Raw genomic sequence first — 16,244 nt, forward strand, 5'->3', positions numbered from 1 at the left:
GTAGTGAACATTACATGACCCTGTACACAAAGACATAGTGAACACCACCGTGACCTCGTATGCACAAATAAGGTGAACACCACCGTGACCCCGTATGCACAGCAGAGCTCAGCGGACCACTGTTTGAGGCCATTCTAACTATGCCGTGTGCTGTAGAAGTTCTGAGATTCTAACTACGCCATGTGCTGTAGAAGTTCTGAGATTCTAACTACACCGTGCACTGTAGAAGTTCTGAGATTCTAACTACGCCGTGTACTGTAGAAGTTCTGAGATTCTAACTACGCCGTGCACTGTAGAAGTTCTGAGATTCTAACTACGCTCTGCGCTGTAGAAGTTCTGAGATTCTAACTCCGCTGTAGAAGTTCTGAGATTCTAACTATGCTGTAGAAGTTCTGAGATTCTAACTACGCTGTAGAAGTTCTGAGATTCTAACTACACCGTGCACTGTAGAAGTTCTGAGATTCTAACTACACCGTGCACTATAGAAGTTCTGAGAGTCTAACTACGCTGTGCACTGTAGAAGTTCTGAGATTCTAACTACACTGTAGAAAGTTCTGAGATTCTAACTACACCATGCACTGTAGAAGTTCTGAGATTCTAACTACGCTGTAGAAGTTCTGAGATTCTAACTATGCTGTAGAAGTTCTGAGATTCTAACTATGCTGTAGAAGTTCTGAGATTCTAACTACACTGTAGAAAGTTCTGAGATTCTAACTACGCTGTAGAAGTTCTGAGATTCTAACTACGCTGTAGAAGTTCTGAGATTCTAACTACACCGTGCACTATAGAAGTTCTGAGATTCTAACTACGCTGTGCACTGTAGAAGTTCTGAGATTCTAACTACACTGTAGAAAGTTCTGAGATTCTAACTACACCATGCACTGTAGAAGTTCTGAGATTCTAACTACGCTGTAGAAGTTCTGAGATTCTAACTACGCTGTAGAAGTTCTGAGATTCTAACTACACTGTAGAAAGTTCTGAGATTCTAACTACACTGTAGAAAGTTCTGAGATTCTAACTACACCATGCACTGTAGAAGTTCTGAGATTCTAACTACACTGTAGAAGTTCTGAGATTCTAACTACACTGTAGAAGTTCTGAGATTCTAACTACACTGTAGAAAGTTCTGAGATTCTAACTATACCATGCACTGTAGAAGTTCTGAGATTCTAACTATGCTGTAGAAGTTCTGAGATTCTAACTACACTGTAGAAAGTTCTGAGATTCTAACTACACCATGCACTGTAGAAGTTCTGAGATTCTAACTACACCATGCACTGTAGAAGTTCTGAGATTCTAACTACACTGTAGAAAGTTCTGAGATTCTAACTACGCTGTAGAAGTTCTGAGATTCTAACTACGCTGTAGAAGTTCTGAGATTCTAACTACGCTGTAGAAGTTGTGAGATTCTAACTATGCTGTAGAAGTTCTGAGATTCTAACTACACCGTGCACTGTAGAAGTTCTGAGATTCTAACTACACCATGCACTATAGAAGTTCTGAGATTCTAACTACGCTGTGCACTGTAGAAGTTCTGAGATTCTAACTACACTGTAGAAAGTTCTGAGATTCTAACTACACCATGCACTGTAGAAGTTCTGAGATTCTAACTACGCTGTAGAAGTTCTGAGATTCTAACTACGCTGTAGAAAGTTCTGAGATTCTAACTACGCTGTAGAAAGTTCTGAGATTCTAACTACACCATGCACTGTAGAAGTTCTGAGATTCTAACTACACCATGCACTGTAGAAGTTCTGAGATTCTAACTACGCCGTGCACTGTAGAAGTCCATCACGACAGGTTCCCAGCCATCCGAGCCTAAGATTTGAGGAGGTTTGTCCCTCTTACCTGTAGCACAGCAGCAAGGAGATACACGACAACAAAGACGACAGTCAGAGAGGTGTGGCCGCTCTTCATCAGGTGAATTGTGTACAGGAAAATCAAGTGGCCAGGAACCACCAGGAGCAGAAGAACTTGGGCAGACTTATTGTTCACACCTACATGAGAATCGCAGACAGCATTAAAGATTGCACTGAAGGTCACTGCTGGGATGCGGCTCAGCAGGTTGCTGGTCTAGCACTCACAAGGTTCAAGCCCCAGTGCTGGTGGAAAAATAAAGTGATTCTAGAAACTGTGCCTGGTAATCCAAGTCAGAGGACAAGCCTGGGTGTCTGTGACCCAAATACCTATGGAAGCTGAGGCACCCGCACCTTGAGTTCAAGCCCCCCACACCCCGGCCCCAGCCAGACTGTGAGACCCTATTTCAGAAAGCCAAAACAACAAATTGAAAGTTACGTTCTCATTACTATAGCTCACAGTATTACAGCAATTCAACTGCTAAGAATAAATCTCATTTACAATTCACATAATTCTTGGGAATCCACTATTAGATGCAATTATAAAATCAAATAAAAAAGCAGCTGTTTAAAAACTTATTTTGAGCCAGGCATGGTGGCGCATACCTTTAATCCCAGTACTTGGGGAGGTAGAGGCAGGCAGACCTCTGAGTTTGGGGCCAGCCTGGACTACAGAGTGAGTTCCAGGACAACCAGGGCTACACAGAGAAACAAAACAAACCTTGCTTGTGTCTACCATGGAAACAGAAGGAGAATGGGACGCTAACGGCAGGCAGTCTTTAACTGTCCCATCACTGATAACGCAAGGCCGAGCCCGAGATGCTCAGTGGTTAGGGGCAAGTTGCTCTTCCAGAGGACCCATGTCGGGGCTCTCTCTAGGACCCGATGTCCTCTGCAGCCTCTGAGAGCACCGGGCATACCAGTGGGGCACAGACACACTTGCAGGCCAGCACCTACACACATGAAAGAATGACCGCAGCTTTCTGGCAGTCACATTTGTTCATATAAACTGTGTATTGTTCCCCGTCATTGGGTTGCCTCCTAATGTCCTGTTTCAGAGCAAATACCCACATTTTTTTTGAGGTTGAATGTTTATTCAGGGGGTTATGGAGGAGGAAGGGTGAAGGGGGGGACAGAGAGAGAGGGGGAGAGAGAGAGAGAGAGAGAGAGAGAGAGAGAGAGAGAGAGAGAGAGAGGAGGAGAAAGACAGAGAAGGGGGGAAGGGGGAAGCAGAGAAGTGGGGAGGCAGAAGCGAAGCTGCCTCTCTGAGAGGAAGATGGAAAAGAGAAATACCCACATTTTAAAGGGTCAAAAAGCAACAACACAGAAAGGAAAGTCAATCTGTCTGTCCTAAGTCACAGGTGCTTTGTATTTGTACGTATGGTTCTCCTCTCTCTCTCTCTCTCTCTCTCTCTCTCTCTCTCTCTCTCTCTCTCTCTCTCTCTCTCCTTTCCTCTTTCCCTCCCTTCTTTCCTTCCTTTTTGTTTTCTGTTTTGTTTTGTTTTTACAAGACAGGGTTTCTCTGTCTATCTCTGGCTGTCCTGGAACTCGCTCTGTAGACCAGGCTGGCCTCAAATCAGGGATCAGCCTGTCTCTGCCTCCTGAGTGCTGGAGAGACGGCTCAGCTGTTAAAGGTTGGGCCCAACCAAAAATAGAAGAGTACGGTTCCTCTTTCTTACCAGAGACAGGAATAAAGCGTGCAAAGGCCCCAGCTACACACAAGCACGCACGCATGCACGCATGCACAGGCTTGGGGAGGCAGAAGGCCTCTGTCTCCTGAAATTAGCTCAGCACAACATTCACAAAGCATCAACTCAGCAAATGCTGCCCCCAGATCTCAGCCGGAAGCAGTTCCTGACAAAAGCCCACACAACCCACCTGACACTTACCTGAGCCAAAGAACGTCCTAAATGGGTAGGAACACCCTGTGGGCTCTTCAGGCAGCTCTCTGGGGATGCTGTGTAAATGGAGGTAGGTAGAAATCCTGCTGGCCTGAATGGCCACCAAATTGCCACCGATACCTCAGACATTGAGAAAAACAACCAGGTGACCTTCCTCCTCATCAGTCCCACCATGGCAAGCCTTCTCCAGTCATGTTCATGCCGATGAAACAAAACTTTTCCTGAGGTGTTGGTTTCTTTTTCAGATAGATAAACCAAAAATCATAATAAAAAAAAATCACCCTCATTATTTTCAAATACGATTAGCTGTCGGAGGTGGAATAACAGCGGAATGGGTAATTTATAAAAATCATTCTTGCAATCACTTCACAGAACTAGGTAACAAAATATTCATGTTTGTCACCTTAATGAGAGAAGAAATAAGCTGGATTTATTCAAATTGGCAGGCTTGCTACTTTCTCAGCTCACTAAAGAAAACAAATGAGGAGTTGAATAAGATAACTCGGGGAAGCCCCACATTCAACCTAGAAGCGGCCTCCCCGCGACTCAGAGGCGGTAGAGTTGAGGTGAGATGGGACCCTCAAATCCTTTCTTCACTCACAGTCAGTGAGGAAGAGAAAACACCCTGCACGTGGGCCAGCACAGCCATAGAAGCTGATGTCCTAGACACAGGGGCTCCAGGTTCGCGAGCTAGTGACCCTCAAAGGTTTTCAAAAGGTGTTTCATAGGCACAGCGAAGGAGGAGATGAGGGAAGAGAACCCTAGCCTACACCAGCAGGAGGGGGACCAGCAGCGTGCTGAGGAGATGAGGGAAGAGAACCCTAGCCTACACCAGCAGGAGGGGGACCAGCAGCGTGCTGCCACAAGAGAAGGGCAAGGCCCACTTCACGCCATCCACACTCAGCCACACCAAGAGCCCGCTGATGAAGAAAAGCGACACAAGAATACTGAGGACGCACAGTGCAAGCACTGCCCTAACCTCAAACAAACAAAGATCTGCTCATGTCTGGGCACAAATAATATTTACCTGTTTCCAGTGGTCTTTTATATACAGTGTCAAGCATTTAATAAAATTTTACAAGTTAGGAATAAAAGGCAACAAAGAAAACAGCACATCGTGGGAGTTAGGACGTCAGCAACACCAGACCCAGAGATGCTTTGGGTGTTGAGATAATAATTATCATTTGCCATTGGAGGAGGCAGGGTCTCTGGCAGTTCAGACCGGCTTTGAGCCTGCCATGGCCTTGAACTCCTGCTCCACCAACCAACTGCTGGGCCTACGGGCACAGGCCGCCACGCCCAGATCCAGGGACTGAAACCTTTTGACAGTGATTCTAAAACAGCTGTGGTTGGCGCATTAACGAATCCATGGGGGAACGTGTATATCACACAACAAAAGATGAAACACAAATGAATTAAAATATGAAAAATATATGCCGGACACACATAATACTAAAGAAAACTGAAGAGGTAGGCTCAGTGTCCAAGGGAAGCACTGCAGCTGGAATATTCCTAAAAACACTGTGATGCTCAGCACCACCAGACCCACCTTCCAAAGCACCGGCGAGCTGGCTGCCCATGAACACAGAACGCAGGCTACGGGACACACAGGCTACAGGGCACGTCTGAGTTTGGAAGGACTGAAACATGTGCATGCTGGAGCTGAGTGCTGCAGTCTGGAGACTGGGGTGCAGGGCTACTGGAGCCGAAATCAGCCTGGGAAGCACACGACGGACCCATTTCAACCAATAATAAGACGGGAAAGGTTGCTGACACCAGCGGGTTACCACGCGACGCTGTGATACATGCTGTAACGTTTAACTGTATTTATCTTAAATGTTTATCATATTGACACCAAATACAAAATCAGAAACATTAGAGATGACTTATCCTAGCTTTGTGAAATACATGTTGTGTGCAGCCATCTCTGTACAACAGCGCACAGGGCTTCCTCCCACTCTAGCGGGACTTGGCGCCTTCCCCACACGCTACTGCCACTCTCCCTGGCTTCTGGGGACCACGATTCTACTACGGTCAGATTCTAGGATGTTAACTCTCATGGATTCTTCTGACTGGCATCCCACAAGCCCTGTCTTTCTGTAGTTTGCTTGTTTCCTTCAACACAATAATCTCATTTCATTTACTTCGTCACAAGTGACCCCACTCTGTTCTCCTCGGACCCTCAACAGTGCCCCATTGTTTGTTTCTAATGCATTTTCTTTATCCGTTCACCCACTGACACGCTTAGACTGCTTCCGTTCCTCAGCTATTGTGAGGAGTGTTTCAATAAACAGGGAAGTGCAAATGTCTCCGACATATTGATTTCACTCCCTTTGGAAATGTCCCCAGAAGAGGGACTGTTGTAGCGTTTGGTCATGTTACTTCTTTGAGATCCCTTCACACTGTTTTCCGGAGTGTGAACTACTTCACGCTCACACCGACAGAATACAAGGCTCTTCCCACAGCTTCACTGCTACTTTCTTTCGTCTCTCCGACAACAGCCACTCTTTCTGGATTGACATCCTGGGCCACTGTGGCTTTATGTATCTCTGACTGGTGCTGCTGGCCACGTGAACCTCTCTGAAGAAATGTCTATCTAGTTCCCGGGCTGGAACTGGGATGATAACATGAATTCATCGGGACTCCACCGGAACAGTCTTACACTGGTATATGATGGGATCACACTCTGCTGAACTCGTTACATTTCTTCTCCTTACACAGCAAGTGAACAGCTACACAGGCTAAGGCTGCCGTTCATACTGGTCCTGTCACCACAGGAGGTCAGTCCTTGGCCAGAATGTCATTCTGCAATATGTGAGTATTAGAGAGGGAGACTTCTGGGTACAAGGAGTAAAAAACATTCCCAGATGTTGGGAGCAGTGAGACCCCAGATCCTGAATTTCTTGTAAACAACTTGTTTTCCCCTGATCTGAGTGCCTACAGCTGCTCTGAGCACGAGACCTTCAGGAGTTCCTGATGGCAGGAGAGTGGTTTCTGGTGGGTTTGGCTGGGGCATGGCTGTCTCTATATAATCTGCCCCTGAACACAATAAAGGAGGCATTCTTGGGGAATTCAAGGATGACCCATGTTGCTATCCCTCTGGCTGTGTGTGTCTGTGTATTCTAAAACCTCCAGCTCCCTTGCCCGAAACTCACGGACTGGGTAATAGCACACAGAGCGCAGACAATGGGGCACGGTGTGCGACACCCAGAGGGTTTCCAAACCAGGTGCTAAGGGCCAGCAGCTTTGATGAAGTCCTCTGCTGTAGACTGTCACTATGGGGGTTTGAACGGGGAATGGCCCCCCACAGAAGGATCAATGTTTGAATGATCACAGACCCATCCTCTGAGACTGTAGGCAAGTCCCAAGTTAAACGCTTTTTTTTTTATGAGTTGTCCTGGTCATGGTGCTTAGTCACAGTCGCAGAAGTAACTAAGATCTGCACCCACAGAGAATCCCAGTGTCTCAGGACGGCGGGGCTGCTAAGATCTGCACCCACAGGAATCCCGGTGTCTCAGGATGGCGGGGCTGCTAAGATCTGCACCCACAGAGAATCCCAGTGTCTCTGACTGCGGGACTGCTAAGATCTGCACCCACAGGAATCCCGGTGTCTCAGGATGGCGGGGCTGCTAAGATCTGCACCCACAGGAATCCCAGTGTCTCATGACAGCAGGGCTCCTTGCTTTCTGATACGGCTGGGGCTACTGCTGGAAGATGGACTCTCTTCTGGACAGTTGAGGAGATGACTTGGAGGAATCAGCAACAGGTGAGTTAATGCGTGTGGGGAAAGCTAATATTAGCAGCTTCCAGCTAAGCAGCGGGCCTGGGAATATATAAGATTACATTCACGCGAGCTGTGGTGGCACAAGCCTTTAATCCCAGCACTCGGGAGGCAGAGGCAGGGGGGATCTCTGTGAGTCTGAGGCCAGCCTGATATACAAAGCAAGGTCCAGGATAACCTGGGCTACACAGAGAAACTCTGTCTCAAACAAACAAAAAAGATGTTGTCTCAAAAACTAAAATACAGGTTGAGAGACTGTCTGGCATCTAGTGAAATCATGGTATTCAACACATTGTAACAAAGCTATCTTATTGTGGAAATAAGAATTTAATTTTATTTTAATAATAACTAAATAAATAGAAAAACAATAACAAAAAAAAAACATGAACTTGCCATTTTCCAGCAGAGAAGCTAATGTGTTGTTAATGTGACTGGACTAAAAAAAAAAGAAATTTGTGTTATTTTTAAAAACTAAAACTATGGCTTGACTTTAAAAATTAGCTTCGTAATTTCATTTTTACGTGTCATTTAGCAAGTAACGAATTCCACTAGAAGCAAGCGCCTGGTGTGGTAGTGTGCACCTGGAAGTAGAGCACCCAGGGAGCTAAGGCCAGGGAATTCTGGGTTTAGCTGCGTAACAAGGTCCTGTCTCCGGCTGACACAGTAAAGTAGAAGATTTAAAATGTAGCTCCGAGGGGCTGGAGAGATTGCCCGGTGGTTTAGTGCTTGCACTGTCCTTGCTGGGGACCCTGGTTCAATCCCCAGTACAATGTCAGGCCCCAGGGACTCCGACACCTCCAGCTTCTGAACCCACCTGCGCTCACATGCAAAGATGGTTCTGTACACACATAACTGAAAATACATTTAAAAAACATAAAGAAAATGTCATTTAGGACAGATGAGATGGTTCCACCCATCAAAGGGAAAACTTGATAACCCAAGCTTGGGCCCTGGACCCCGGGCCCCACAGGTGAGGAGAGAACCAAACCCTGAGCACTGTTGCGGATCCACACACAGCACACACTCTTCCTTTGGGGAGTGCCCAAAACACTGTAGGGTGTCTGTGATGTGTGTGGTCTCTTTTGTTGTTGTTGTTTGGTTTTGGTTTTTCGAGACAGGGTTTTTCTCTGTAGCTTTGGAGCCTGTCCTGGAACTAGCACTTGTAGACCAGGCTGGCCTTGAACTCACAGGGATCTGCCTGCCTCTGCCTCCCAAACGCTGAGATAAACGGTGGGGATAAAAGGGGTGTGCCACCGCCACCTGGCTGGAAATGACTTTCTTTAAAATTATGTTTAAAGGCCACATGGCCAGGCAGCCACTAAAGGCACAAGAATGCAGAGGTCCGTTCTCTGTGGATTCTGACCTCAGGTCCAGCGCAACGCCCTCAGCACAGCCCAACACTGCCACGACTTCAGTGGCAGGAATCCCTCTGATACCTCCTTTTTCTAGTGTGAAAACAACGGCAATCCTTATAATGATATTGAAATAGCCAAATAATGTACATATTGAAAACATTCAACGCAGTTATGAACACAGTGATGTGTGTTAATTGCCACCACCAACAATAACAAGCTATTTACACCAACAGCATGTTCCTGATTCCCCACGGTTCCTATTGCAGGTCCTTCCCTTAGCGTGATGTATGGCCCATCAGTTAAAAGCTAGCAAGGAACTGTACTGCTTTTCAATTCATTTGGTGTCTTATTTTAGACACTATGATGCTCAGCAAGCCCTGTGAAGCAAGCCAGTAAGCAGACCCCCTCCCTGACCATCAGCTCCAGCCTCTAGGTTCCTCCTTGACTTCTCTCAGGGATGGATTGTTACCTGGAAGGAGAAGCCAAAACAAACCCTTTCCTCCCCAAGCTGCCTTGGTCATGGCATTCATCACTGCAACAGAAACCTTAATGGAGACAGATGATCTTACTGTATACTTCTGGCTCGCCTGGAACTATTTTGATGGTGATGGCCTCAAACTCGAGACATCCACCTGCCTCTGCCTTCTGGTGTCCATACCAACTTGACATGACTTCTGCTTGCTTGCTGAATTGCGCTCTCTCTCTCTCTCTCTCTCTCTCTCTCTCTCTCTCTCTCTCTCTCTCTCTCTCTCTCTCTCTCTCTGTGTGTGTGTGTGTGTGTGTGTGTGTTGAGAAAGGGTCTCTTTCTTGTCATTGTTTCGTAACTGTGTACCCTAGGCTAGCTGGCTACAATCTTCCAAGAATTCTCTTGTCTCTGCCATAGGAGAGCCAAGAACACAGGTATACTCTATGGCACCCAGCTTTTACATGGGTTCAGGGGCAAGTCGAATCCAGGTGTTCAACAGGACACCCACTGAGCTCTGGCCCCGGCCCCTGCCTAAGGACTTGTCTGTCAGGAGCTTATAACAACTATGCTTTTAAGCCTGGAATTTCCTAGTCAGAGCTCACCTTTGACAGCGAGCAGCGGAGGTGGAGCACCCCGTACCTAGCATGACTTGTACACGTGCTACATATCACGAACACAAGGGCAGTGACTCACTCCCCTGATACCGAATTAATGCATCCCAGCAACTGAAAGTGGAGGTGCATTTGTCCTATAGAATTGAAGCACTGCCGCCAAGATTCTGGGGAGCAGAAAGGAAGAAACTGACTAACAGGGGGCCTTGTGATCGTTCATGGACCTCTGCTCACATCCTCAAAATGCAGCAGAATCTAACAGTAAGAACGTATTTGATACAGTGCAGAAGACTTCAGGTAACATTTTTAAACATCTGGTGTTTTATTAAACATGGAATGCTTCAGTGCAGATATAGACGGCGTACACTATTGGGCTTCATGGTGATTTTCCTGAGACTGACCTATTAATGATCACTTGTAGCTCTCTCTGAGAGCCACGGATGACTGGGTAGAAATCTACAGAAGCACCGTTATCACTTCCATGTTACCATAGGGATGGCAATGAAGTCATCTTCCTCAGTCACTTTAGAAAGCACTGGCGCTGCTTCTCCAGAAGAAGTGGATACAATGTTACTAGGGAAGAGACTAGGAAAGTAGCAGCTCTTCATGGTCTTGTCAGGATTGCCCGTTATAGTTTTTAATTCCGGCAAAGTTATTGCCTTGAAATAGCTTCTTTGATGTCAAAGAATGCTTCTTTGGTACTGTTTTATACACTGTTGCTTTTAAGATCTTGTTATTAATGCAGCTTCTGAATTATTTAAGTTCTACAGACACTAACTGCATTATTAAAGCTAGCAGAAAGCATCTAAAGATAGTCTTGTATAAATTAAAAACATCAGGAGAACCAGGCTGTCAATACACTAAGTAGTGAGACTCCTCGGTGTCCGCGGGACTGATGTGAGGTGTAGCGCTCGGGGAAGCTCGTGAATGGTAAAATACCCGATGCTAAGATGGGATGATCAGCAGCTCGCCTAGGGTCTCCTCTACAGCTCTTGCTGTTTCCAGTAAATGTTTCACACTCACATCATGGGCTGTATTTCAGATTCTACCAAGATTTTTTTTGTACATTTTCAAAGGAACCCAATACAAAAGTTCATTTCCTTAAAAAGCAAACTATGCTCCTAATCCTAGCCTGGTCAGTGATCCGGCACCTTCCACATGGGTCCGCATGATCACCCTCCAGGGCTCCCCTATCAGCGCTCAGAGGCGATCATCCTCAGTTTCTAGAAATGCACAGGGACGGAGAGACACGCCCTCCGTTTTCATCTGCTTCAAGGGCAGGCAAAGCCCCTTTCATTTGGATAAGGGCAGGCACGTTTAACTCCTACTCCCCACCCCCTTTATTTACTGATTCTTACAAGTACACTGTGCAGAAGCTGGCCAATAACTGACCGAGTCTCTCTCTGTATTTTCCACCCTAGCTCATGATCTTCTAATGAGGGCAGAAATAGGTTCAAGTGCAGGGGAGAAATGCTGTATTCCCTTAATGTATAAAGTATAAATATCCTCTATACGTATATGTAATATAACTATGTGGTAAATATTTATAACTTTATACTATGCAATATGTATATAATGGATATAAAAAGATACATGTAATGTTTATTTATTTAGCCATCTTTAGAGGAGATTATTTTAAATGGCTCCTTCAGAAAGTGATAATGAAAAAAACCAAACCAGCTTAAAGAACACTGTCGTAGTGAGAACGTCCCACCCAGCATGTAGAAATGAGTTAGTACCATTGCAACAACCCGCTAAATCCTTAGAATGGCCACAAGTGGCTCCTTCACCCCAGGGCATCTGCCCGGCATTATGGCTTTCTTCTTTATGCACCACGGCATGAAAAGGTTGAGAAACACTGTCCTGGGGGAAACCTACTCGGCTCAGGACGAGTGAGGCTGTCAGCTGAAAGTCCCTTCTCCTTCATCTCCCTCCGCACCCCTTAGCCCTGTCTCCACTAGACTCTCCTCAGGGATCTTTCTCACTTGCTCTAGCACAGCATGGCCGGCCTGTCTTTCCAAGGCTACATGGAAAGGATTTATTGAACTCAGGTTTTCGGGCTCGGTGGCAAGTACCTTTCCCCACTGAGCCATGCCACAGGCCCTCAGCTCTTTCTCCTGCCTGCAAATAATTCGCTCTTGAATCTCTCACTTAACATGTAAAGATGTTTTGCCTAGAGATTCCTACATAAAGAGTTTGGGGAGCAGAACACACAGAAGAGCTGAGAAGTTCATACTAAGCCATTTCTCTAGTTATAAACAAGAGACTTATTAAGGACAGAAATAAGTGTTGCTACCATTGCTAAAACTTTATGTAAATGGAAGGAACCATTTTTCTCCTTTTGCCTCCTTAAATATACCTTAACAGTTCCCTCTACTGTCTATGGATTTGTTTTATGTTCTAGGCTGTGTTATTTAACATGATAATTTCCTCTGATTCAGTGGCGTGTAGTTTACAGCAAAATGAAAATTTACCCCTTAACTCATACATTTATTCGCTCACCCATCGCCAGATCTTGACACTGTGGCCATTACTCAGGGTTGGAGGAAACAGAACTCATCATTCAGAATAAACATGGGGTGCCACGCAATCGCTAAAGGCGTGGGGGGGGCACACAAAGGGGATGAACAACTCTGGCCCTCGCCTTGCAGGTGCGCCGCTGCGATTGCATCTGGATGGGGGCGGGTCTGGAGGGGGGGCTCTGGAGGAACGGTCAGTGCACTGTAGATGCACGAAGGAGAACCAAAGCATGGTGTGAAAGTAGGGGGCCTGGCTGAGAGATCACAAGCCACTCAACAAGGGGGACTTCATTCATTGTGGGTGGGGAGGTGGGGTGAGCCCAAGAGGCAGAGTGTAGGGTAGACAGGGCCCGGTGTGTTGGGCTAAGTAATTGATGCTTCATTCTCCAGGAAACAGAAAGAGAACTCTGTTCTTAGAGAGATGGGCATAATCTGGTTTGTGAGGAAGAAGATGATGATGATTATATCTTATTAGTTACTTTGTCTGTCTGTGTGTGACAGGTACATGCTATGACATGCCGAAAGGAGTCGGAGGACCACTTATAGGAGGTGGTTCTCTCCTACCTTGTGGATCCTGGGGGATTGTACTCTGTCTTGATGGCGAGTGCCTTACCTCCACTGACCATCTCACCAGCCAAGATTATTTTTGATAGCAAATAATCACAGGATAGGGCTGGAGAGTTGGCTCAGCCCTTAATAGCACTGGCTGCTCTTCCTGAGGTCCTGAGTTCAATTCCCAGCAACCACATGGTGGCTCACACCATCCGATCTGGTGGCCTCTTCTGGTGTGCAGGCAATCATGCAGGCAGAACACTGTATACATAACAAATAAATCTTTTTTAAAAAAGGTTTACATAATGGCATGATAAATGGAATGAGTGAAGGACAAGCCAGAGAAGTAATTTATGGAGATCTCCTCAGGAAAACTACTGACCAAATGTCGGGATAAAAAGGCAAAGTGCACCCTTCTTCTACAGCCTTCCCTCCTGGCCCCACTGAAGCCCCCTCGCCCTGGAAGGCAACTGGCCATGCCATTCTGGGAATCGGGGGGCGATCTTCACTCCCCTTCCCGTCCTTCAGTTCCAATCCTCTGTCTCATGTCCAGTAGGCACAGCCGTATGTGATGGGGATGGCGGATGTCATAGAGCCAGCTGTTTGGCAAAGATCTAGCAAAGCTGAGCCGCATGGCCGCCGTGCCACCCGTGGTCTCCATCTCCACCTCTGGCATTCTTGAGAGACTTTCAATATTGGTACCAGTTAGGAATGTTGAACTGGCAGAAATTTTCTTCTGAATCATTTATGTCTTCTCCCAGGGTAATCCTGAGCAAACGATTCCTCCCCCTCCCTACTTTAGGGAAATTATCCTTATCTACTTGAAGGTCTTCCTTACGCCAGAGTTCTCTTTACAGGGCCCTGAGACATTTTTGAAACTTCTGTCCCTGTGCTTACTCAGGAACGAGATAACCAAAACAAAGGGAACTTGAAAAGGTCAACCAGACTCAGTGGGCTGGAGGAACTGGCCACAGATCAAACAGCACGCCCCTCCCCACTGCACACACAGGCAATCACAGGGCTTACACAGCAAGGAAGTTAGATTAGCTGAAGTTACTTCTGTTCGACACAGAGACTTATACTGATGGGCAAAGAATGATGTAGAAAGACAATAAAAGTGTTCTATAAAGATATAAAATATAAACATTGTATTATGCCAGAATTTGATTATAACTGCAGCAGCTTTGACCTGAGGATATTTCTTGGGCACTCTGACTATTAAGAGTTAATAATAAACTGCTTGGGACATGGCAGTGTGCCCAGGATGGCTTGAAGATGGTTTGGTCAAATGTCCTTGTAGCTACAGAATCAACCGGCATGAGAACGACTTGTATATGCCTCTAGATTCTTAAAAATCAGGTTATGGGGTTAATGAGTGAAAATGTTAACTCTGTTTATCAATGATGTCAAAACTTGAAGGGAAACAATTGGAAATGATGACTCTGTTCTGTCACAGTTTATTACTTGATGACCAAGAGGAAATGAAACACATGTCCAAAGACAAAAATGACATGTTCTCTGTTTTAGAACAACATGAACGCATCCCTGCTTACTGAATTCTGTACAAATAGAGAAGCACTCTGGCTGCCAGCCAGTCAGGCTGCATGATTCTCCAGACCACCAAGGCTTGGCTCACGTCCTTCCCTGACCAGCTCCTCACATCCCCTGCGGGGACCCGTCTACGGGTTGGGGATGACCATTGGCACCCAGTCCTATAGCAGAACTCCTGCAGGGCCCGTCTTCCTTCTCTTCCTCCATTCCCTCTGCAGATCCTCAGGGCAGACCCAGCTTGCTTCCCTCCTGTGGACCCTCTCAGCCCTGTGCCCTTCTAGCCATCACCATACCTTCCTTTGAGCTCCCCAATACCTAGCAATGAGTTCTAACTGGATCCCCCAGTAGCCACACCTGGCAGGGACTCAGAAGCATCCCTACCAGGCCATTCACAGCCTCCACATGGTCCTAAGATCACAAAAAGGCAACAGAAACTGAGGAACAGAAAACCACACCAAAAAGACAAGACCAGGTATCAACCCCAAGAATTACAATCATACAGCTGGAGTAAAAACCAAGGATTTAAAAATAGCCATTTAAGTTCAAGGACCTTAAAGGAGATATGAATAAATACATTAGTGAAGTCTGTGAAAATGCAAACAAAATAGAGATGGAAATAGTTTTAAGAGGTGGGAGTAGAAATAGAATCTTTTAGGAAAGCCAAAACTGAGGGGAAACTGGAACTGGAAAATTTAGGAAGTCAAATAGGATCCTCAGAGGCCTTAAAGCCTCACCAACTGAACGCAAGAGCCAGAAGAGAATCTCAGGCACTGAAGACAAGATAAAGATGGGTATCTCAGTTAAGGAAAATGTTAAAATTTAAAAAAATCCAGACATAAAAGATCCAGGAAATCTGGGACACCATGAAAAGACCAAATTTAAGAATAATATGAAGGAACAGAATAAGAAATCCAGGCACAGAAAATATTTTCAACAAAAATCATAGAAGGAAATTTCCCTAACTATCAAAGTACAAGAAGGTGACAGAGCTCCAAAAGGAAAATGGGAAAGAAAAGGAAGTCCCTTTACCACATAATCATCAAAACACTAAACATAAAGAACAAAGAAAGAATATTCGAAGCTGCAAGGGAAAAAAGCTGAGTAACACAAGGCAGACCCACAAGAATCACACCGACTTCCAGCTGGAAGGTCCTGGACGGGTTGCTGCAGACTCTGAGACCATGGATGCCAGCCCACAATACTAAACCTGGTAAACTGACTGTGTTCCCGTGGATGCCCTACATTCTAACACAAACTAGAAGTGATAAATTGTTAAAAAAAAAAAAAGAACATGAAGGTTGCGGGGGTGGGGGGACGTAGAGGGGACCTGGGAGTAGTTAGGGTAAACTCAGAGACAGAGTGACTGCCCACAGCCATGCCAGGTCCTGGGCTCATCCCTCAACTCCATTAATAAGTAAGTAAACAATATGTAACCCCCAGTTCTGTGGCTCATCACGCATGATCTTGGGAAGAAGGTCAGATCCAGACATTCCAATGCTTCCAGCAGAAGATGGTAACACAAGGACGGCCTACAATATCCTGCCATCAAGAATTTTGTTAACTTAATGTTTACCGAATTTAACTGACCACAGAACTCACTTCTCAAATCACACTTCCTAACATCTCACACAGAAGCCTTGTCATTTACTTTC

At 45.8% G+C, this 16,244-nt stretch overlaps 1 pseudogene; it reads right to left on the reverse strand.

The window, feature by feature from the left end:
- The window catches only part of LOC121443866, an 83,952-nt pseudogene that overhangs the window by 14,989 nt on the left and 52,719 nt on the right, over window positions 1–16,244 (reverse strand).

The sequence above is a fragment of the Microtus oregoni genome, unplaced genomic scaffold (assembly GCF_018167655.1).
Source record: "Microtus oregoni isolate MIOR12 unplaced genomic scaffold, Mior012 000113F_ref0000058, whole genome shotgun sequence".
Lineage (NCBI taxonomy): Eukaryota > Metazoa > Chordata > Mammalia > Rodentia > Cricetidae > Microtus > Microtus oregoni.